Source organism: Heliconius melpomene, chromosome 12 (assembly GCF_056956725.1).
Source record: "Heliconius melpomene rosina isolate 202511_hmr_F chromosome 12, ASM5695672v1, whole genome shotgun sequence".
In the NCBI taxonomy this organism is placed as follows: Eukaryota; Metazoa; Arthropoda; class Insecta; order Lepidoptera; family Nymphalidae; genus Heliconius; species Heliconius melpomene.
In genome coordinates this window covers 8,324,793-8,349,391 of record NC_140400.1, presented here as the reverse complement: position 1 = coordinate 8,349,391, position 24,599 = coordinate 8,324,793, and the positions used below count along the sequence as shown (strand labels likewise).

The 24,599-nt window shown below is 32.6% G+C and overlaps 1 protein-coding gene across 1 annotated transcript in view; it reads right to left on the bottom strand.

Annotated features, from left to right (window-relative positions):
• Camta (Calmodulin-binding transcription activator) overlaps positions 1-24,599 on the bottom strand; it is a 144,701-nt gene that overhangs the window by 66,733 nt on the left and 53,369 nt on the right. The window contains exon 4 of the mRNA XM_085194270.1: positions 8,629-8,696. The gene's annotated coding sequence lies outside the window, so the exon portion shown is untranslated. The remainder of the gene's footprint in view (positions 1-8,628; positions 8,697-24,599) is intronic.

The following is a 24,599-nucleotide window of genomic DNA, read 5'->3' as shown; positions in this document are numbered from 1 at the left end:
TACTACAAAAAATATGAAACCAAATATATCGCGCTGAAATAATACATTCAACTCCAATTATCCAATACGTGCAAACGCATCTAAATCTTCGTTGCTATGCCTCTATAGCGGGCGGGTTATTTTCGAGCTTGTGGTTAATGCTGAAGAGGGTATTCTGTCCCTGATGAAAAGCAAACACTACGTGGCTGCCTGTGAGGAAAATTAAATAGAATGCATTGGCCGGGAATCGAACCCGGGCCCGCGTGGCAGGCGAGCATTCTACCACGGAACCACCGATGACTGCTCATGACGCGCTTGTATAAGCAAAACGTCGCGGGGCGCGTTTCGCAGCAAGGATTTTTTGATATTGTAACAACTTCTAAAGTACTTATTAAAATGAAAAAACAGTAAAAGACAATTTTGATCTACATTAAATGGCCAACGTAACTAATATACTTATTTATATGCTGAGAGTAAGGGATAAGTAAAACTTAAGTCGGCACAGCTGATGAGTCAACGGCGTGATGTGTCAACAATTAAATGCGTTTTTCTCTAAAACTGTTCGCAATTTCGAAATAGTTTAAAAAGCAAATTTTATCTTCGTTTAACGTAGAAATTTAATAAAGTATTTTAAAGGATAAGGATTAATACCATTATGGAAAAATATCCCTCACAAAAAAAAATATATTGAAATTACTATTTTTAGACAGAAATATGATCACTACACGTTATCCTTAAAAGTTAAAAATATGCTCTCGCGGACTTTTTTGTAGATCTTATTAAGAGGAACAATACTCCAGTACATTATTTTCATGTAGTACTTACCATTAAAGCAGCGCATGCGCGAAAGTGTCTCAATGGGTAGGACTTTAGACACATTTATCGTATTTATGTTAATTTACATAAGAATGTACAAATAATAAACTATATATAAACCTTCCCTGAGAAATACTCGACCTAATGGTGGAAACCGCATAAAAATCCGTTGGGTGGTTTAGAAGAAGAAGAGTTAGAAAGTTCAGACAGACACGAAAAGCGACTTTGTTTTATAAGATATAGGATAGGATAATGTGTATCACAAAAATTTCTTTTGTAATAAAAACAAAGATAAGCATCGAATATTCAAAATAATCTATATATCTCAACGCTTGTCACGTAAACGAATTACTTTAACCGTTATTACAGCAATGATGTATAGCACCTATACAGCTTACTCGAAGCTATTAATCCACCAAACTTTGTGAGGAATTCCTTGCGTTTATAATCGTCATAATTTTTAGGTTTAAGCTGCAAGAACTTTTGAAGAAGTTTAATTTAACACCATTTTGGAATTGAATTTGATTTTTTTGTAACATTTACATATTGTTTACTTAAATAAATAATAATATATTAATAATGTGTCATAGATCAAGTGGCATACAATGCGGAAGCGAAGCCCCAGGTCAAGGCTAGTATTATAGCATTTCTAATATCATGTTAATATCATGTTAGTTTATTATTACTGCTTAATATGCAAACGCTAAGAGGATTCTCTGATCAACAATAACAATGTATAGATCAGTTTAATATAATATATACTTACGTATTATAGCTCATTGGATGCAATATTTTTTTTTAAGTTGTGTCATGTCATTATGTCATAATAATAAATTATGTCATGTGGTGAAAGACAATTTACTAATTAATATTGATTGCGTCTCTTGTAATATTTTGTATTAATGCAAATACGTCATTGTTGCAACTGAGATCTGCCGGACTGTATCGAAGATGTTGAAGCCTATTTTCCTGTTAAAGTATTGTGTTTTTTTTTCACCAACCGCCCAACTTTCGAGTCAATGCGAGTTGAGTGGCATAACTCAACTGAGTTATATTAAATAACTAGCGGATGCGCGTAGCTTCGCATGCTTATTTGCACCCTTAGGGGTGAATTCTAATAAACCATGAAGCACGTCTTCAATGAAATATTTTTAAGAGTCTCAATTTCAAATCTTATAAAAATAAGTGGCGATTTAAAGAATTTTACATACTAACTTTCAACCCCTTTATTTGCACCCCTAGGGGATGAATTAAAATAAACCACGAAACATGTGTTCAATGAAATATTTTTAAGAATCTAAATTTAAAATTTTATAAAAATCGGTGGCGATAAAGATTTTTCCATAAAAACTTTCAACCCGTTATTGGCACCCTTAGGGGGTAAATTCTAAAAAACCGTGAAACACGTGTTCAATTAAATACTTTTAAAAATCTAAATTTCAAATTTTATAAAAATCGGTGAAGATTTAATTTTTTTCCATATAAACTTTCAACCCCTATTTCACCCCTTTAGGGTACATATTTTTCAAAATCCCTTCTTAGTGGATGTCCAGATTACGAAAGTAAACATCTGTCCAACTTTCATGTTTCTACCATCAGCGGTTACGGCTGTGCGCGCGTCTTACCTCAGTCAGTGAGGACAAGTCCTTTTATATATATAAACTAGCGACCCCCTTGCGGCTTCGCCCGCTTTTACTACTGGATTATTCATATAGTTTCAATAAGGATTTTCCAATTGTTTTACTCGGCAAGGATTTTTTAGTAGGTACCGTAATTTTAAATCTGTGCTACTAATCTTTTCAAGTACTTATTAAAATATATTTAAATGACTATTTTTAGATTGTTAAATGACAACTTTTAAACGGAAGAAATTATAAACAAAAGCCTACTAATAACTACTACAAAAAATATGAAACCAAATATATGAAACGGCACAGCTGATGAGTCAACGGCGTGATGTGTCAACAATTAAATGCGCGGCGTGATGTGTCAACAATTAAATGCGTTTTTCTCTAAAACTATTCGAAATTTCGAAATAGTGTAAACAGCAAATTTTATCTTCCTTTAACGTAGAAAATTAATAAAGTATTTTAAAGGATAAGGATTAATACCATTATGGAAAAATATCCCTCACAATAAAAAATATATTGAAATTACTATTTTTAGACAGAAATATGATCACTACACGTTATCCTTAAAAGATAAAAATATGCTCTCGCGGACTTTTTTGTAGATCTTATTAAGAGGAACAATACTCCAGTACATTATCTTCATATACTACTTACCATTAAAGCAGCGCATGCGCAAAAGTGTCTCAACGGGTAGGACTTTATACACATTTATCGTATTTATGTTAATTTACATAAGAATGTACAAATAATAAACTATATATAAACCTTCCCTGAGAAATACTCGACCTAATGGTGAAAACCGCATAAAAATCCGTTGGGTGGTTTAGAAGAAGAAGAGTTAGAAAGTTCAGACAGACACGAAAAGCGACTTTGTTTTATAAGATATAGGATGTTACCAGAGCGAGAAAATGAAATAATCTCACAATGAGAATCTAGCCCTCGATCTAGCATTTACAGTGAACCTCTTTACGCCACGACTTCAGCAACCAATCTAAATAATTAATTTATTTAGATTCACAAATAAAACCTAATTAAAAACCTAACCCAAATATTGTCTACTTGTATAAATCACACAATACATCAATGCCTAATTTCAAAGCTCATAGCTTATTATGGCACTGTCCAATTCTATTTATGGCTCATCAGTTATAGGAGATAATCCAGCCTTCAGTGCCTCGTGACTGTTAACTTGACACCGCAGTGACGTCGTCGCTTTGCTTACTTAGCATATTGATTTATAAATTTATGATCATCTCGTACCTTAAATCTTGGACGTTTTTTACATTTTTCCTAGATTTTCTAGATTTTTTAATACTTGTGGGTTCCATGAAGATACTGCCCTACGTTGAGCTCCACTCAACATATAATATCTTGACAATTTGGCGGAAAGTAGAGAGCAGAGTATCTTAACACTAGGTTCCTTGAGTCTAATCTGTTAGGCGGTAAAATGTTTAAAGCTTTTTGACAGTGACAGTTGTAGTTAATCCCTAATCAGGTACCTTAGGCTAGGGCCTTAGGGAATTGTTTATTTTTATTTCCCTAATCTAGCGACAATATACAACACAGCGCTGAGTTCCGCTGTTCAACGGAACGCAATGTCTAAAAAATTGAGAGGATAGTGGGAAACGGAATAACAGGATAGGCAAATGGAGTCTAGACTCAAAAATAAACGTGAAAAACATTAAATATAATTTCAAAAAAATAAAACAGAGAGATTTGAAGCCGTACACAATAAAAGAATTCTAATATTATATTTTAAGCTCAACCATCGAAGACAACTGAATGTTTGATAAAGTTGTTACAACTTTTGTCGTTTAGCGTCCCCTATAGGAAGATTTTTGCCAAGCTTTGCCACTCAAACATTATTATTAAGAATGAAAATTTCACGAAAGTGGTTGATTTGGATTTTTTAATTATTTTTTAATCTTTTTAGAGTTACATTTGTACTAAAGATAATAATAAATAAGATAGTGCATAATACGTATGCGAATCTAACTTTTAATTGGCCGATTTTTTGTTTTTAGTTTTTACACAACAGTTTTTTTTTATACTTTTTAGTTATAAAATAATAAATCAAAATATATACGAGGATATTAATAGTATAAACATTATTGTTAACGAGTTCGAACTATTTAGATAAAAGGCAATGGTTGTTGTTTAAGACACCAATTAAATAGAAAAATAAAAACTTTGTAAATAACAAATAAAAATTTACTTATAAAATCAAAGTACGTCACTAGTACAAAATAAATATTTATTACAAAACTTTCCAAGTACCACAATTAGAAATACTTCCTTCTAAATCCTTGAAAGTGAAACCACACAAAGTATTCAATGGAAAAAATTCAATCATTAGTTTTCTGAACAAAAAGCAATTTATAAAGTAGAATTTAATATGGGATTTATATTCGCGAACCACGAAAGAGCCCTTGGGTCAAAGTATCGCAATAAATCGAAATACTCTGATGGCAGTAAAGTTTGTTGAATAGACACAGGCAATAACAGCCGACTAGCGACGTCACGCCAGTTACGACTTTTTATAAGGGAATTAATTCTTTACGTGTCATAATGTTTGCTGGTTTCTTGCAAATAAATTGTTTTTTTATTGTAGCTAAACTAGTAGTATTAATTTTATTTAACTAATAAAATAACTAATATTTTTATACAATAAATGGTCTAGTTTTTAGACGTTATAAACTATAAATAAATATATAAAAAAATTATATATAAAAAAATTACTATTTCTCCCGCATAGCAGGCAGAAGGAAACTGATGTGGAGACTCTTTTCTTCAATTTTATAGAAATTGTGCGTTGAGTGGCGGCGCAGAACGCCTTGCTTTGTCTACCAAATCATGGGAATTAAAATAATTTAAATACAACCATTTCTTTTGAGTTCAAATCGTGATCAAAGATTGATCTTAGAGCCTATACTGTTAGATTGTATTTTTTTCCCTTTTTCCCGTATACAGTAGAGTCAGAGATAATTTAAAATTATGACACTATCCGCCGCCTTCCACCTGTTTTCCAGACATAACATGTTAAAAAGCGAAACTCAACGCTATATTATGTCATACATTTGTATTTTAATATAATGGTAATAAAATATAGTGTTCCCATTGAAGAACTATTGATTCTTCATTATGTTAAGCAAACAACGTAACGTGTGGCCAATTTGCATACCGTTCTAAATACTGATTAAGCCGTTAGCTAGGGGTTCCGGCCTAAAGCAGGTATTATTATTCAAGTGGACGTTACATAAATACTTATAAATATTTATTTTCTATTAACTATATCTTTTTTTCAGGTTCACCGGTAATTGTATGCTAGATTCCCAGGTTCCCACAGCCCATTATGTACATCGAGTATGAAAAGAATATTTCTAAAATTTACCAAAGTACTCTACGTGCAAAAGTAGTGTCGAGAACATCAATCTTTGGCTTTAAATCACAAGTAGGCTATTGTCACAACCCCGAACTACAGGTGAAGTAAATTACGTATAGAGGCAATACACGAGGCAAAGGTTCACAGTTTTATTACCATAGAATTTACTGTTTGTAAAACTTTTTTGGTCGTTTAAAGAAATATGCGCAGAATATTTTAATATAGAGGTGGGAGAGAAAACGTAGCTTCACCATTCAAGTAAGACATTTAAGAAGTGCAGGTTCAAGTACGATACCTTCAAAATAAAAAATAATAATAATTGGAACCTGCTTTCATCTTCGTTGAAATAGCAAGATTGGGAGCAGAAAGCTGAGTAGCAGAACTTAACATCGCACCAAACCAAAAAATATAAGGAGGAATTGAACCCACGACCGTCGCGACAGACCCAAAATTTATACATTTTCTTAAAATAAATTAAATATTTTATCCATATTTATGTAAAATACAAAATTTATTTACTCACAAGTAATCCAGTTCTATCAATTCTAATTTTCCTCTAATCAGTAATGATACGCATCGATAAGCCAACGCTTATTGACGCAGCATGCTGATTAATTGGTTAGCTTAATATAATATTATCTCGGTTACTTAACATGTTGAGGTGGTTTAACCAACAGTAGTATACAGGTTCCCAATATTTCTATAGGCAGAGCGAAATAAGTAGAATAAATAAAATAACCTTAGTTTTTAGTATTTATGGATTTAGAATAATATTGGTAATTTAGTAAAGTAAATATGAAGAAGGGAAATTAAATCACAAGGGACCAAATCTCAAATAGCCAGGTTATCGGAAAAATTCATGCCTCAGCCTCAAGACTCCGTCTCTGTAAGAGGCGACGAGATACCTATCTGAGGGCACGTCCGCGCCTTAGTGTAACAGGGCCCAACGGTCCAAGACTGTCCTGATTAGCGTACGCAGGGTAATCCCCTACGCGAAAACGAAAAGTGAGCGTACATCAGAGCTCGTATTTCTTCGGAAGTGAGGTACTCTTACCCGTCTCCGTGTGATGACGCTATAAAGACTACTCCAGGTCAACAGCACTTTGTCTATTTGAAAAAAGATATACATATGTATTATTAAATCAAACCAATGGACATAACAAACCAAAATAGTAGTAGTGTTTGAAACATTTGCGTATTTAGATATTATTTTTAACTTTGAAAAGATTGGTTCATGTAAATGTTGTTTTATTTTTATTATCGGGGCAAGTTTTGTTGTAAGTAAAACTTCTGTGGTGGGCACCAGACTATTTTGGGATGGGCTCGGTCCCACCCCTTCCTACGCTCATAGTTTTAAATTAAGCAATTCATTTATTCTACAACGAGACCATATATAGGATTATACGAAATATATAAACTATTTGAAGTTAGCCGTTCAACTTGGTAACATCGTAAATACAATGTTTAAGTTCAATTCAGTTGAACAATCAAGTCGTTCGATCAACGTCGTTTGAATATAGAACGCACCTTTAGGTATAGAATATAAATCATATTGTCACCAACCTGCTTGTAAGGATGTGTGGATTTTATATGATTGTATGAAACCTGTTCTAATTAGTAATTATTCTGAGACCGTCGTGGTCTAGAAGGACAGTGACTTTGTTCGCGATAGTTTTAGGTTTGAACCCCATCCTGGGGAAAATTGATACTTACATAATTATAATTTCTCCGCTCTAGTAGACAAAACGCGGTGATCAGTTCCTCCATTCGGTATGCAATGTCTCAATGAGCGGAAAGTAGAAAATAGAATGTCTTAATAGTATGTTTATTTGCTTAATCTGTTTCTTAAATTTAGTAGAGTGCTAATATGATTATTAATAAGTATTTACTTTTTATTAATCTTATTATTACTATTCTAAATTTAAGAAAGACGGTAGTAAAGTTCGTATAATTCATTGATTTACTTTTTAATCCAGCCTGAACTTCCTTCGAGACCATAAACATAAATCCGCAAACAGTTCACAACAAACAATTTGAACAAGTCGAGAACATTATTAATACCAATGACCTTCCGAACGCGAAAATTTACCGACAACTTTCATTCCACAAGCGATCTATTTCATAAAGACAACCAAACTATCTCCAACTCCAAACGGATCTTCGTATTAAATTTTAAACTAACGACTCGAATCTGCGGGCACATCGAAATTCCGAAAGTACACTACGTCCTCATAAAGAGTTAATATTTCAACAGAGCAGACTAAGAGAGCAGTAGTCACAGCCGAAGTTTTAATTTGCTTAAAGTTGTTACAAGTTGGAACGGGTCCCTCGTTGGGCGCCAAATTAGGTACAGTCACTGTAACAGTATAAAAGTAAGAAGACGTTACTCTACTGATAGTTTTAATTCATGCCTCTGTGGAAAGTTTTTTTCACATTTTCCGTGATTTCGCAATGTACCGCTTTAAACTCTTTTTCTCTTTTCAACAGGATAAGGTGAACCGTGGAGCGAGGGCACATTAAAATTCATGATCGGTTGTCTCTTACGATTCTCTGGTCGAAATTTAAGAGTCTGTTTCAAAGAGCTCGGATGATTTTCTAGTCTTTTTCTACCTGTCTGTGTCTGAACAGATATATGTTAACGTTAAATTTAGACATTGTTAACTCCCACATTTGAATAAAGACGCGTGTAAAATATTTAAAACTTTGAAAGCCAAAATTGCTGTTAGACTCTCGTAGAGCACTTTTACTTTGTAGTTTTCACTTTTACAAAGGTAATATAAAGGTGAGTTTGAAAATGAAAAGAATATGAAATTGGCTTACCGTATTTTGACTTCTTTGGACTGCCAGTCACTATGCTTATCGAAGCTAATAAGTATGGCGGCGATTTCCTGCAACAAAAGAAAATAAGATAAATTTATTATAATTTTAAAGATCTATGACAATTGAGGCCATTTTGGTGTTGCAAACGCGATGGTTATGGGTTCCATCCTCACTTTGGTGGGAAGGTAAAGTCTGCCACGCAATGTCTTAAAAGTTAGACGAGAAATGCGGTTACTAAATGTTTTAACACTAGACTCCCTCTGCCTACTCTGCAAGATGCGGAAAACATAAAAAGAAAATAATATAAATACATTTGCTGAATTAAAAAGTAATATTGCAGAAATATTTGTGAATATCTACGTGACTGGAATATTTAGATGATATCCGCTATTTATCAACAAATAAGCTTAGGCTTTAAGATCATTTAATGGTTCTGTACATATATTTATCTTCCTACTCCTCCTAAAAGAGTAGACCGATTTCAATGGAGTTTTGGGTGTACGTTTCAATGGTTGTATCGTTTCGATGTGTATAAAAACTGCACATGCATAGTAGACAAATGTAGTGTTAAGACATTCCATCTCTGACGTCAAGCCTAATTTTCACTAATGCTTGCTGAGTGGCGGCACTCAACGCCGCATTCATTGTGGCACGACGATCTTAGTAAAGACTTTTTTACAATATACGCACATATTATCAATCTATAGATACCTACTTTAAGAAATAAATAAATATGCTATAAAATGTACAAAGAATACATTATTTACTCTATTGAATATCACAGTAATAGTTACATGTGAAATATATCATCGATTTACGATATTGTTACGTTGCAGGAAATTTAATCATAATAATTGAAACTTCAGAATTCAGATCGAACATTGTTACTTACGCTACATCTTTATTGTGTGTTCAGGGTTCTTTCCTGTATTGATACTACTGTTATAATATTTTTTGCAGTAAAATATGAATAAAATTAGATCTATAATAGCAGGCAATCTAAGAGTAATCGCGACGGTTACGGGTTCCTTTTTCACAGGGTGAATGATTTTTAATTGTTCGTGTTTGTATAATAGTAAGCAGTCTAAGAGTAATTGCGACGGTCATGGGTTCCTTTTCCACATGGGTTCATTTTAATTTTTTTGTTCTGGTTAGAAGACAAAGCGCGTTGAATTCTGACACTAAGCATCCAAGACGGTGGTTTGTGAGAGACAGAATATCTTAACACTAGGTTCCCTCTAGTACATTCCGCATATGGCAGGCTAAGATTTTAGTTTCAAAATACTTCGTTTCCTACTGTCCAATTTTTAAGACATTTTAGGTCAGAACGCAAAAAATAAAATAATTCTTTCCCCTATATTAGAATTGTTTTCTTAATCTAATTAAAGTCTGAAATCTGATTTCACCACTAAACAAGTAATATTTTTAAAAAGTATGAAAGAAAAACAGCTGAAAGTCATATATGCCTAATTTCCCTCTGCCATGATATATAAGGTACATGTAAATAAAGGACCAGAGTATCTAAATTACCAATAAATTCGGTGAACACCAAACCAATTCGATGTACGTAAATAACTCTAATGGTAGTACTGGTATCTGTAATGGTTCAATTTTCACAATAGCTTGATGTAAAATCCAAATACTACGACGCTATTTCAATAAACAATATGAATTTATAATGAGACGATTTTCAAATGGTATCGATAAATTCATATTTTTGAACTATTTTCTTTACTAAACTGCGATAGAACAAGAAAATGATCGGCTTTTACGTGTATCTTTCATGTACTGTGCATAGAAAATTCATTGAATAATTGAAAAACTAGTATAATTTTGATTATAATGGGAGGCTTAAGTTTTATTATATTTTTTGCAGAAATTTATATAGGTTTTTAACTTATTTGGGAATATTTTACCTCAGACAATAATAACTTGAGATCAACCCACTCAAAGTCAAAATAAATTAAATAATAAATACATTAATATTTAAATTAAATTTAACAAAGCAGAATTTAAACAAAGCATCAAAGGTTAAATAAAATGTTTTAGTTTCATTATTACTTTTGATAATATTAATTAATCTGTCTGACCGTCTACTCCACGTAGTATCTATAATAATCTCTTTATGATACTAAAATAAAATTAATTAAGTAAATTAGTAATTGTCTTCATATTTAAAACAACATGACATATTTAAATACTTGGCCAAAAACTAAGTATCTCATACTTATTCATAAAACTAAGTATTTTGATACAAAATGTCAATCATTATAAAAAAAAAACGAAAAATCCACGAAAAAAAAAAATGTACACATTAAAAGAAAATCCTATCTTAATAGCTTAAATTCTGTATTAAATTTTAAGGAACCCAAACAGCGAGTGTGTACAAATTTCCTTAGTAAATTTATAAACACTTTGGGACTACTGCCCTTATTTATGGCCCACTGTAATCTGGAGCATAGCTAAGTAGCTTTCGCTACACCAGGAAATGTCAACGTTTGTTACAATCGGCCTGTGAGGGGATGGTTGGAAATGAAACTTTGTTTACTAACTTTTATATGTGTTTTTAGATATATTTCTATTGTATATTTTTAGTAATTAAGTGACAAAATAAATAATAATGTTAAAATTAAGTTAATTTCATGTTATGACATTCCTTTCTCCACTTTCTACCTACTCTTCGATATATTGTGTATTGAATGGTGGGACTCCACGCTGTCTCCTTACCGGAATAAAGGCATTAAAATGATTAATTACTTCAAGACAAACTATAGGCGGCTACGCCACAGATGCTACACCTCGAACATCGTAATTCATAACTAATTTGACAACGTTTACTTCCAACTCTACTTCAAAAGATAAAAACGCAAATTATTCTAATCGATAAAAAGGTCGAAACGTCATACATACGAGTATGGGATGAAATATGTCCATCAGAAGAATTTTATGGGGGTAGGAAATATTCTATAATGAATTCCTTCGACATATGAAAATATACTCCATGTTTGAATAAAAAATAGCATTTATTATGCCCCCAGTTATTATGCCCCAATCATTTTTCCAGATGTGACATACATACATATACAAAATATATATATAATAAATAACGTTCCGCGTACAAATGGGTACTCTCAATACTATCTGTTCATTTTCGTAATTTGCTATAAAATATTTTGTATTTTCATATGTTATTACTATTTACATAGTATGTTGGTTTGTTTTCCACATTGGTTTGTAAATGAATATTTTTATCATACTCTTACAGGCTATTCAGGAGACGTATGTACTACATTTCCTTAGTACGTATAATAAATGCAACATTGCTATTAACTTCTTATATTATTTTTTATATGTATGTATATATAATAATAGGAAAAAAGTCGATTCCCACTCAAGAAAATGAGAAATTTAATAATAAAATATTATATAGTGAAATATATATTATAGGTATAGGTAAATTGTATGAAAAGCAATGTTTGATTAGTTTATATTTAGTTATTATCAATATTGAACCCGAATAGTTATGGCAAACGCTAATGCAGGTTACTCAGAGAGAACAAGTGCTACGACACTACGACCTCTATATATCTCTTTCAATTCGTCATCAACTTCTTTAAGCATACCTGAGGGGTCCTCATCATTTTTCATGATATTCCTTCAGTATCATTAATTGATATAGTGTTCCTAAAGATCAGACGAGGTATACTTCCCAAAGCATGCCTATGCCTCTCTCACCACTCACTTTTGCTTACCAGGAATTAAAATCGAACAAAAGACCAAAAACCTAAATCGTTAGACCATTAAGGAGTCCCAGAAGCATAGTTAGAACTCAAGAGCACCAGACCGCGCTGGTTAAATGTAGATCATTTACTTAATTTAAAGTAGCAAAATACAAAACACACAGTAATTCACAATAAGGAACTTATTAAAAACCACATTCAGTGGAACGTTATACAAAATGTGGAAGAATCATTAAAATTTTGCCCTCGAGGGTCGGACATGTTCAGAACAATAAAATTGATTAGCGAGCGTTTCTATTGCATGAGCTGAGCGGTTTGCTTTGTTGGGATTGTTTGATGGTGGAATTACTTAAATATGGTCTTTTGTATGCGAACAATGACCGTCTGACTAAATGTGGTGGGTGTGGGTTCAAATACAAGTTGGGAAATGTTTATTATGTAGTTTAACATTGATATTTAGATAAAGTTTCAGTTTCAAAGTTGTATATTGTACACATATATATTTTTTTAACTTCACACTTGCCGATAACTATGTATAGTGTTAAAACACTCTATTCTCCATATTATTCCTACCATTTTCAAAACATTTTAACCTTTGACAATACAAGTGTATCAACAACCCATATATTTTTTAAAAAAACAAAGAAATAGTAATAGGGACATGTTGAGATTGCTACAATAAAATTCTGTTATTAGTACAAGCATAACAGTAAATTCGAGTATCTTAACGTCATTGAAAAAACATTCTGGATTTCTATATTTATTTTCTCTTAAAAGATGATCCTTTACCATTTTCGGTTTCGAGTAAAACGTTCGACTTTATTATTTTACCATATTTACCAAATTTTACCATTCCACCGTACATTACGGCCTCTGGTACTCATAACCAGGCACTACGTAGCCCTCCCTGATTGCATTCGCCCTTCAGTCATAACGCTAACGACCCTACTGACGCCATTTCTGTCGCGATAATGGTTAATTTTCCAGCCCTCTCTCTAGATTGTTTAGAAAATAAACGTGATAATGTTCATTAGCTCACTTAATTTTCATAGAGGCTGTTATTTATGTTTATTATGAATGTAATAAGTTATTATATGTTTTGGAATTAAATTTTGTTTAAGTTTTTTGAGTTTTGTATGTAGAGACGGTTGTAGAGTTCGATTGTGGACTCCGAGGCCAGGAACTTTGAAAATCAGGCTACGGAACGGCTTAAATTTATTTAAAATATAAATTTCAAGTGTATTTTCACAATAAATCAAATTGATGAAAATAAAACTAACTTAAAATATCGAGTTACTTTGCACTAAGCTAATTTTTTTTCTAGAGTAGGTAAAAGAAAATATCAGTACCAAGACATTTTATCCTATACTTTATTTGCGAATTCAAGGCAGTAAATGTTATGGCGAAACTAAACGCCGCTCTTTGCCTCACTAAAAACGAGGAAATTAAATATTTTAATAAAATTAATCTACAATCATCGCGTTCCCATTTAAGTTATGTAGTATATTTTTGATCGATATTAAAAATAATAATACAACTTAGACAAGATCTAAAATGTATTATAAAACAATATTTAGAATATCAAAATATTCTCTTGGCTCATACATCTCTGTTAACATTTAATATTTACTACGGCTATTATTCAAACACTTATTCCACATATAAATAAATATCCTAACGTATAACATACAGTGGAATTCCCAAGAGGCTTATATTAGATGCCTTTGCTCTAGTTTATTCCAATTTCTAAACGGCGCTAGTTCTATGTCCAATGAAATTTAACTTTCAAAGGAAATCTTTAATTTCGTTTTTTAAATTGAAGTAACGTTTTGCTTAAAGTTATTTTTTTTAGCTTAACGCTTATTCTGCACGTAGGAAAGGCAAGGGAACCTAGGAACATAGTGTTAAGACACTGTGTTTCCCATTAAAACACTTCTGTTCATCACTTTCCGTCGAATTCTTGAGCCATTGCGTGTTGAGTAGCGGAACTTAACGCCTCACTTTGCCTCATTACTAGAGCGAGTAAATTAAAGTATTAAATATTTCATTTCTCTAGGTGACAATCCACCACTAAATATGCAATATCTCTAAAAACAACAAAAAGTTCCGTAGAACGAAGTATCTTACACAGTGTGTATTGTCTCTGCCCACTGCCCATTGCTATAAATAGAAAAAAAAAAGTAAAACTCTGAATAAAGGCAAATGCAATACGATTAGAGTCCAATTAAAAAATTACACCCGCGTACTATATAAAAGTAATTAGCGAGTAAAATTAACACATAGCAAGCAGGTGCTGGTTACGTTCTCGTTAGTTTGCGGGTAGTTTGTTAACATTGTTAGAGGGAATTTTGCAATTGGTTAAATATATAATAAGGTAGTATAGCAATGTTAATATATTGATTTGTTTTGTTTTAAGCGTCTGTTATAGTAAACCTACCTGTATTTAAGAGAACTCAGTGTTTTTAAAATACATTTATTGTCGTTCATTTTAACTAAGTTTCCTAAATATAAAAAAATACGTCATCTTAATAGCTAACAAGCCAAACAAAATAAAAACCTATAACTAAATCGATATAATAATGACCAAAGAGCAAGTACATAAACATAGGCAAATAAAAGGCGTGTGATAATAACGTATTGCTTAATTGGCTGAAGCGCTTGAAAGGTTTCCAAGTTAGCAGATTCCAATCCTGGAATATAGTCTCTTTTTTTAAATATGAGAGAAATTCTTTTGAAATTCTATCTACGCACAGTCGAATCTATTGTGCGTAGAAAGATGATATTTGATATGAAGGAGAGTGTAGGGTAGGTTTAATTTAGGTACAGGAGTAGATTTAGTAGATTTCTCGTTTCATCATTAAATGCAAATTAGCAACTCCCAAAGTCTATACAATTTCAATTATCATTATAAATAAATAATTCGAAAGTTAAAAATTTATTCTACTAAATAAATAGCACAGCACTTTTATAATTGAAACACGTTCATAGTGTGTATTTAATTCGTCCGTTTAAACTAGTTTAGCGGTTAGTTGGCTGTAAATTGTTTACGAACGCGCTGTTGCTACAAACACCTAACCCCTTTAAAAGGTTTTATTTCAATACTATTTTACTTTAATGTGGTAATAGAAATGTATTTATTTATTAGTATTTTAGCAAATTCACGCTTTTCCCGCTTAGCATGGTTGACAGAGGGAACAGAGGGAACCAATTTTTAAGACATTCTCTACCGGAGCGGGAAAATGAAAAGAATTTAAATATAATTATTTCGATTCTGTGAGTGTATATAGTCATCAGAATAGTCTGATGCATACTGTTCTGCTGTGCCATAAAGCTATCGTTCAATTAGTTCTTTTAATTAAGATAAGTCCCTTTTTAGTTCATCTATTTGTACTACTTTTAAGAAAAGATTAAGTAGATATTAAATATCAGGGTTGATTATACTGTTAAGTGACTCTGATTTCTAGCAACTCGAGAAAATTTATGATAGCGCAACCGAGTGCTGTACTTTTTTCAGAAAATCGAAGAAAAGTATACGTTTTTTTCAATTTCACGGTTTATCCTGCACTGTTTTCCTTTTTCAGCCCAAATTTGAGATATTTCGCGTTGAGTAGCATCACCTAACGCCCTACCATAGCAGGATACTGAAAATAATTTAAATATAATAATTTCTCTGATTCAGTTCCAACCTATAAACATAGCGTTTTTACACTCAAAAATATATTTTCCTATGGGAATCGAACTCAGAACCATCACCTTTACAACCAAAATGTTCCTCCACGAACGTCTATGCAATTTAATTTGTGTCACCATTCCCACAATGTTTATTTCCGTTGAGGGCAAAAACCCAGATAACGACAGACAAACGCAAAGCTTCCGTCGCGGCAAAAAGGCTAGGCTTAGCTGATACCTGCAATCTTCATTCGTATTGCCTGTTCAAGGTGAATTGTCGTTTCTTGTACCCGTAAGGCAATTTTCTACTAGGGTTTAGTAAATGTGGGTATTATTGTTGATAACGAAGTAGGTTCGATTTTGGTTAAAGTTTGTTTTTATTCTCATTGATTCAGGTTAACTATTTTATTTTACATATTTCTCTGTAAAATATGATCCATTTCAGTATTCTAAGTGATAAGTACGTAAGGACGAGTTTATTTAATTAAAGTAATGGATGAATGAGTTTATTTAAAGAATAAAACTTAATTTTAAATATTATTTTACGTTCTTTAGAACATGGTTTCATGCTTTGAAAGCAGGGAAAAGCACGAAGCTATCAAAGCAGGTGCCTGAGTAAAATTAAGCGAAACTAGTGTCAAAGCACTTCGTTTTCCACGATTCACCCAATTTCAAAATACTGAGTGTTGAGTGGAGGAACTTAACGCCGTCATTAATTTCACCAGGGCAGGGAAATGAAAATCAATTTAGTCCACATTGCGCGAAAACAACCTAATGATATTAAAGTCTAATAGCCCGACATTGGGTAAATGGGATATAGCTAATTATCACTTAGTAAATATTAAACGTGATGGCCTAAGGTACGAATGTAAATAGGGAATGATTATATTCAAAATATATGTTTACGGCCTTTTAAAGTGTAAACTTATATTTTGAAATTTACGTCTTAAAATGCCAGAAACTTATATCCATATCTATACTTATAATAAAATCGTAAGAGGGTTGGTGTCTGTACTTGGAAGATATTTTAAAAAAATATTATTGGGAACCTTTATTAACCTAATAGAACCCCAAAACAATGATTTCTAATTTTTTTGTCTGTTTGTCCGCTTGTCTGTGCGTTTGTCATCGCTAATCGGTTTTCACTATTAGATTCTGGCTAGCTTCTGAAAACATATAGGGTTTATTTTATTACAATCGATTCATAAATAAAATTATGTCAATTTAAAGTATTTAGTTCGATAAATTTGCTAATTACCGTAACAGTTATTTTATACAACTGTTTTACTGAATTGACTGAATATTTTTTTTTAAATTTCTTTATTAATATTTATATTTTAAGCGGGCGTAGCCGCGCACGTGCCCACTAGTTTTGAATATAATTATGAAATGGTACCCACAACCATCGAGTTTACAATATAAATATCGAACTTGTAACCATCTCTATAAACTTATCGCCTAAATAATCGTTTTTCATAGCTGTCTAAAATATTTACTCAACAATATGAACAGTAAAGGACGCATCGATCGTCCGTAATCGACTGTTCCCGCCTAGCTTCCGTAACATCCCACTGTCTACTTGATTTACGACTTTAACCCCTTTCCTAAAAATAATAAGGCTCACAATTGCTGAATCATTTCCTTGATCCGGATAGAAATTTTTATTCCTCATATTATGCATTTGAAAGATTAATGTCTTCAGGAACGGATTTAATGTGTTTTATATAAGTTTGGTGTATACAGATATTATCTTTACGCGTATCTTTTAAGGAATCTTCTTTGTCAAAGGTGACAAATCTTTCTAGATTTCCAGAAATAGAATTTTCTAGATTGTACTGTTTTATCGACCCGGCCCTCCTTACTTAAGACACTCTATTCTCCAATTTGCGTCCACTTTTCGCGATAGTCTGTTAAATGGCGGTAATAAACGCCACGCTTTGTCTACTAGATAGATAGTTTATTTATTAGATCTCAGAACTAGCTTACCCAAATCAGAAATGTATATCAATAACATAATGTTATTATTGAATTGGTTGAAACTTTTATAATTATGTAGTTCTAGCGGTCGAAGCCGCCAGCGTATCGCTAGTAATAAATATAAGCCTTTAAATATACTTCAAGAGGCCGTCGTGGCACAGTGGCACGATCATTTAAATGCAACGCTTGTAGATTCGATACCCAATATGTTTTTGTTTTGTTTATTTCTTTGTAGTAACAAGGCAAAGTGCGGCGTTGAGTTCCAAAACTCTACACTTAATATCTTGAAAATTTCATCGGAAAGTGGGGAATGAAGAACGTGAACGGTGAACAAGAGAAAGTATTTTAATACTAGGTTCCCTATACCTTAAGCTAAACTAACCTTAAAAAAAATCTAGTTCTTTATATAAGTAAGATAGCCTCTAGGCTTTGTCAAGTTATTCATTGTACCTAAAGCACCCATTGTTACAGAATATTACTTAATGTTTATTCCCATTTAAATCATTGTATTCGAATGAAAATTTTTAATTGCGGTTTTGAATTGCTGTCTTGTCGACTTGATTGACTGCGAGCGGATTGAGTCTGGCTTTTTTTATATGCGAGATAGTAATTGTGATGTTGTTTTTTGTTTTAAATATATTTTTTAGTTCATTCTGTATCCCGCACAAAGCTGGGAAGGTAGAGGAACCTGGGAACCTAGTGTTAAGAAACGCGTTCCTAGCCCTAGTTACTGTCGAAGTGGAGTGGTAGGAATTAACGCTGTGATTTACCTTGTTAACAGAGCGAGGAAATGAAAGTAATAGCTTAAAAGTAAATCTCTAGTAAATCTCAATATTCTGCTGGGTAACCAAAAAGAATAGCGTTAAGACACTCCGTTTTCCTCTTTTCGCCCAAATTTAATTTTATTTGACTAATATAGGTAGGAAGCTTGGTATATTATATGAAAAACACAAAAGAATAACCTCGTTTATCGGTTGTCGCCAAAGTTCAAATGCCATACATACTCTGTGACTCCAATAAAACGACCTGATTAGTGCCAAAATATTATTTTATCCTTTATTTTTTCATAAAATGTATAAAGACAAAATAAAAATATGGCCACTAAAAATATAGAATGATAAAAGGTTTGTATTTTCGTTAACGAAAGCTAATGGCCTTAACAGCGATCCTTATTAAATATTTAAATCATTTGAATAATGATTCCTGAATATTCAAACAATATTATGAATATATTACATTTACTTTATAATAAATTTTAAATCAAGCTTATGTTTGAAATCATTTCTAACGACTCAGCGTTTGAAGAACAATGGTTTTGGGTTCGATGCCTATTCCGGGAAATGTATGATTATTTCTATTTCCTTGTGACGTTTCGTTCTGTCTTGTAACCAGACCAGGGACATGTACGTCATTATTCATTCCCCCGAATGAGACATTCAAAGACATTCTCGTTTCCCGTGCACCGCCCTATTTTGTCTGGCAGAGGGGTGAAATGAAAATAAATACAATCACTCCCGCTAATGAGAATCGAACCCACAATTATCGTTTTTACAGGCTGTGTCCACTGCGGCACCACATTGTACTTATACATAATCTATATATATAAAATCGAAAGGTCACTCACTCATCACGAAATCTCAGAAACTACAAGTGCTAGGAATCTCAAATTTTGCATAGGAGTTACTTATTAAACGTAGGTGCTCGCTAAGACGGGAATTTGCAATATTCGTTTTTGGGGTCGAAAGTTTGTATGAAATTTTGTTACTACAAATGCTAGGAGTCTCAAATTTTGCATAGACGTCACTAGGACGTAGTCATGGAGACAGAAATTAATAATAACATAGTTCACGCGGGTGAAACCGCGAGCGGGCCACTAGTACATACATATAAACTGTCCAAATTTTCATTCTAAATTCACCTCTACCAAATTCACATTATAAATCATTTTTCTTACGTTGTCAACATTACAATATATTCTAAATATATGTATGTATGACACACTAGACATATCTACAAAAGTCTGTTAAAGCTCGGTTTATATTAAACCGTATATAACGACCTGATTAAACAATATGCCGTTAAAATAACATTAATCATCCTAAATGCGGCAGAGAGTCGAGCCTCAGCCTCGGAGAGCCCATTGTGACGTGTTGGGACTCTTGTCGGGATTTTGTGTTTCCAACTTCAAACATTAAAACAGTTGACAGATGACTTTTTGTTGAACGTTTATAAAGCTTGTGTAACTGGTGGTTTGGATTAGGGTAGATTTTAGTTTGTTTTTCTTAAAGTTGCGTAGATTCGGTTCCCGGGTCGTGTATATTTTTTAGTATTGTCATTCTGTCTTATAAACTTTTCAATTAGGAAATCCTTGCTTGACTCTTATTGTTTTAACCGCTTTCTAATAAAATATTAAATATATGTAAATATTTCACGACACTTGTGTTCAAGAACATTCTAATATAGTGAAACATTCTAATATAGCCTTAAAAATTGGGGAACGGAGTATCTTAACATTAGGTTCCCTCTTCCTACCTCCCGACATGCAATTATAAATTATTTTTCGCCATATACATATTAATATATTTAGCGGAGAATAATAAACAAAAGATAATTACATTTTCAAAAAAGATTAGATCTACACAAACAACACAAAGGCAAAATACGAATATACGTGTTGACGTTTTGGGACTAAAGTGTGAAATATTCGACACCGACAGCGCGGTGTTATATCTCAAAGGAAATGTCCTACTCTCTACAACTCTCTGTTTATACGAGTAAAGACTTACAGGCTTTTGAGTTATGTACTGGGATTTACTGAATATTAGTGTATTTGTTTAGTAAATTAATTTTAAGTATAAAAACCAGCCAAGTGCGAGCCGGACTCCACTCTCTCTCTCTACCACTTTTCTCATTTTAAATATACTAATTATATATAGAGAATCATAAAATCCAAAGGAAAGATGATGAAGCAATAGCCAGTGGTAAGAGAGGCAACACCTGTCACCGATTAATTTTCGATAACCCATTATACTGCTTGAAGGTCATGTAAAAACCATCAGAACTCCCAGCAAGGCAGTGGCAAGCAATGAACGATGTATGCAGAGACCATAACGTTTTGCGTCCCTCTCTCTCTGAATGCCTACTAAGGTTAAAATATGAGACCTCCACAAGTTTTTAAGAAAAAGTGTTTTGACAAACCAACAAACAAAGTGATTATATAAGTTCCATTTTTATTAATATAAAACAAAATATATATAAAAAAATTAGAAGAAATCGAACCTAAAACTACATAGTTACTAAAAAGCTACTTTCAAGAGTAACATATACCTGCAAAGCTATAGGCACATCACGTAGCGGCGACCGACGTTGAATTCAGATTGGTAAAATAATTTTATTTTATTATAGTTCGCGTGACTGAAAAAAACATTCGCCTTCACAGAGTGCGAGCGTTGTCTGTACAAGTGGTATTTAATTTCGATTTAGTGAAATAATTTGTTTTAGAATTGCTAGTATAGCTTTGTACTAACATTAGAATTGAATAAGTTAATCTGACGTTAAACGTCCTATATTTATGGCAAAGTTGAATTTATATAGCTATTTGTTTTTATTTATTTGTTTTATCAGCTTGCCGCTGTTAACCGCATGTAGCAAGGTAAGCAGAGAGAATCTAATATAAGACACTCTCCGTTCTCTACTTTCCGCCGAATTTTTCGAGGCATTGCGTGTTAAGTGGTGGATTTAGCACTGGGCTTTTTACCTCGGTTCCAGAACCAAGAAATGAAAATATTAATAAATAATAATTCATTTTCTCGAGTGGGAATCGAATTTACAACCGTCGCGTTACAGTCACACCCTTATGCTCCTGGGCAAAAACTCTAAACCTAATCTAATCTAAAAAGTTATTAATTTCTAATTTTTTTTAACATATAAAACTCTTAGTTACTATTTAAATAACAGATTACACCATTTATGTAAAATCAAATGAACATGACAACAGAAAAGCTCAAACTCGCGCGATAATAAACTTACAATCGCGATAGCTGTTTAAGCTGGATGACGCTAAACTTCACGCTGTACAATTCAAATGTGACAAGATAATAATGATTGTTTTAAAGTTTGTGACACCTTTCCAATTTAGTGGAGTTATATCTAATATGATAATAGTTAAGAAGGTAAGGAGGCCTTCGAGGTGCAACGGTATAGCGTCTGACTTAAGCGTGACGGTTGGAGATTCGATTCCCGTTCTGTGGAATTGGTCACTATCAGTTCTTTGCTCTGGTAACAAGAAAACAAACACACCGTGATAAGTTCTGCCATTCAATGCGTAATGTCTCGAACTTAAGCCTGGATTTTCTCTGCCTATCCATGCCATTAATAAAAAAATAATAAAAAAGCACCGTAGTTAATTATTTCACTGCCTTTACAGTAAAGATGAAAATTCTAATTAGCAAAATCCTAATTTTGGAAGATTTATTCCAAAATCAAAGAAACATTATTTTTAAAAGAGTAAAACTAGAAGAAACTAAATAATCTTATAAAGATTGCGTTTTTATCTTTTGAGAAACGAAAAGAATCTAAAGAAGATTCCCTTTCTCACAAAAAAGAAAACACGTGTAATAAACAAAACTTTAAAAGCCCATACTACTATAAAATACATAGTAATTGGTACACAAAATGAATTTCTATCTTTATCTATCTATTTCTATCTTTTTTATTTGATGAACAGCCTCGTCCAGGTCCGTGTCTCGACGGCGTGCTATCGCGATACCAACTTCCTTATCTGGGTGATAACTTACATAGCTTTGTTGTTTCTCAACTTTGATAGTTTGGAATAGATAAAGCCTTTTAATCTTTGATATACTAAATTTAATTATTTTAAAAAAATGTCTGTACATTAAATATTTTTACGAAAAAAATATTGGTGGTGGTGAAGAAAAAAATATAAATCAAATCTATGATATCTGACATTTTTTGTCTGCTTGTCAATTTTTCTTTTTGTCTGTGATATGAAAAAAACATGTCTATTCTCTTTTCTCTCTTCTATCAGTCCGGACGCTATAACGCCCTTAAAAAATTAGAAAAATAAAATACTAAATATCGACTAAAATTTAATATGAAGAACCCATCAAATGATAAACGAGTGCCACAACTTTTCCAAGTAGTCCAGTCAGTAGATACAAATGTTCCTTTTTCTCGAATCCACTCTGTTGCGAAGTTTGGTGTTTAACAAGACATATCCATTGGAAGACGCGACCTTTTAATTGGATTCTAACTTTACACAAACTTTAAAAAAATCCTTTTATTTTGTTGAGTTTTGTACTTTTTTATACAAAACTTACATACATAGGAGTAGGTGTGTATTTTTATTACTTTTTGTACATGTTTGTTAAACCTGTAGATAATTAATTTGCTCCTCTGAAAATTCGAATATGTTTCTGGCGTATTTTTGACGTCACAGAAAAAAATCCAAAAAGAAATATCTTAAAAGAGCCAAAGTATTTGGAAATTAAATAATATAGCTACCTAAATCTACTGGGGAATACGTTCATTCGTTTCCTTTCTTTATTTCTCCATTAAAACCGAAAATAATATTAGTTAAAGCCAACCAACCTTAGCAAACTCTACTAAAATAAATAAAGTTTGTACCTACATATAGTTTTTACTAACTATAAAAAGCGTAAGCTAGGCAATGGGATAACAGACATGTTTAACCTGGTAAGTCGAGTCGTTCTAAAGTGCCGGTGACAGAGACATTAGTTGAATTACTATAGTGCTGTGCTTGCTAGCTAGTATCGATAAATTACTTGAAAGCTGTACAAAATGTCCATTTTTCTTTATCGATGTGTTTTTTTTTCTTTTATAGAACACATCAGAAGGTGAACGTAATGTTGGTATATATAAATGTAATCGGAACTTACTTTAAAATCAAAATATAAGAGTAGTCAATAAGTGCAGCTAAAAGTTAAATAAAGAAAAAAAACTTCTATATAATCGAAACCGTTGTAGTGCGGGGGCACAACGGTATGATTGTAAACGCGACGGTCGTGCGATCGATACTTCAGGGTATGAAATAATTCTCATTTTCATTTCCACGCGTCGGTAACGAGGAAAGACGCGGCGTTGAGTTTCGCCACTCAACACGCTACAGTTCAAAAATTCGGCGGAAAGTAGAGAACAGATCTGTCTCAATGGAAATCGGAGTGTCTTAACACAAGGTTCCCAGGTTCCGTCTGCCTACCCTGCAAGGCTGAAGGGAAAAAAAACTACTTTTATTATGCATTCATCATAAAAGAAATACTATTTATTTATCTAAAACGCGTTTATTGCAATCACTATAAAGCCGTTGATCGGTGAGCCATGGGAAAATAAAAGTACTTTGAAACAGCCCGGGGGACCCGTCGGGATACCAAAGTGGTTGTGACAGAGGCATTACGTGTATTAGAATATTTCTGCGCGACACTGTCATCGATATCGACATGTCGATAGAATAAATTAGTTGTATTGTTGTTGTTTTTTTTTTGTTTACCTATATAAACACTTTTTTTTATTAAGAAGTTAAAAGTTTTTAGGAAGAGGGTTGGACTT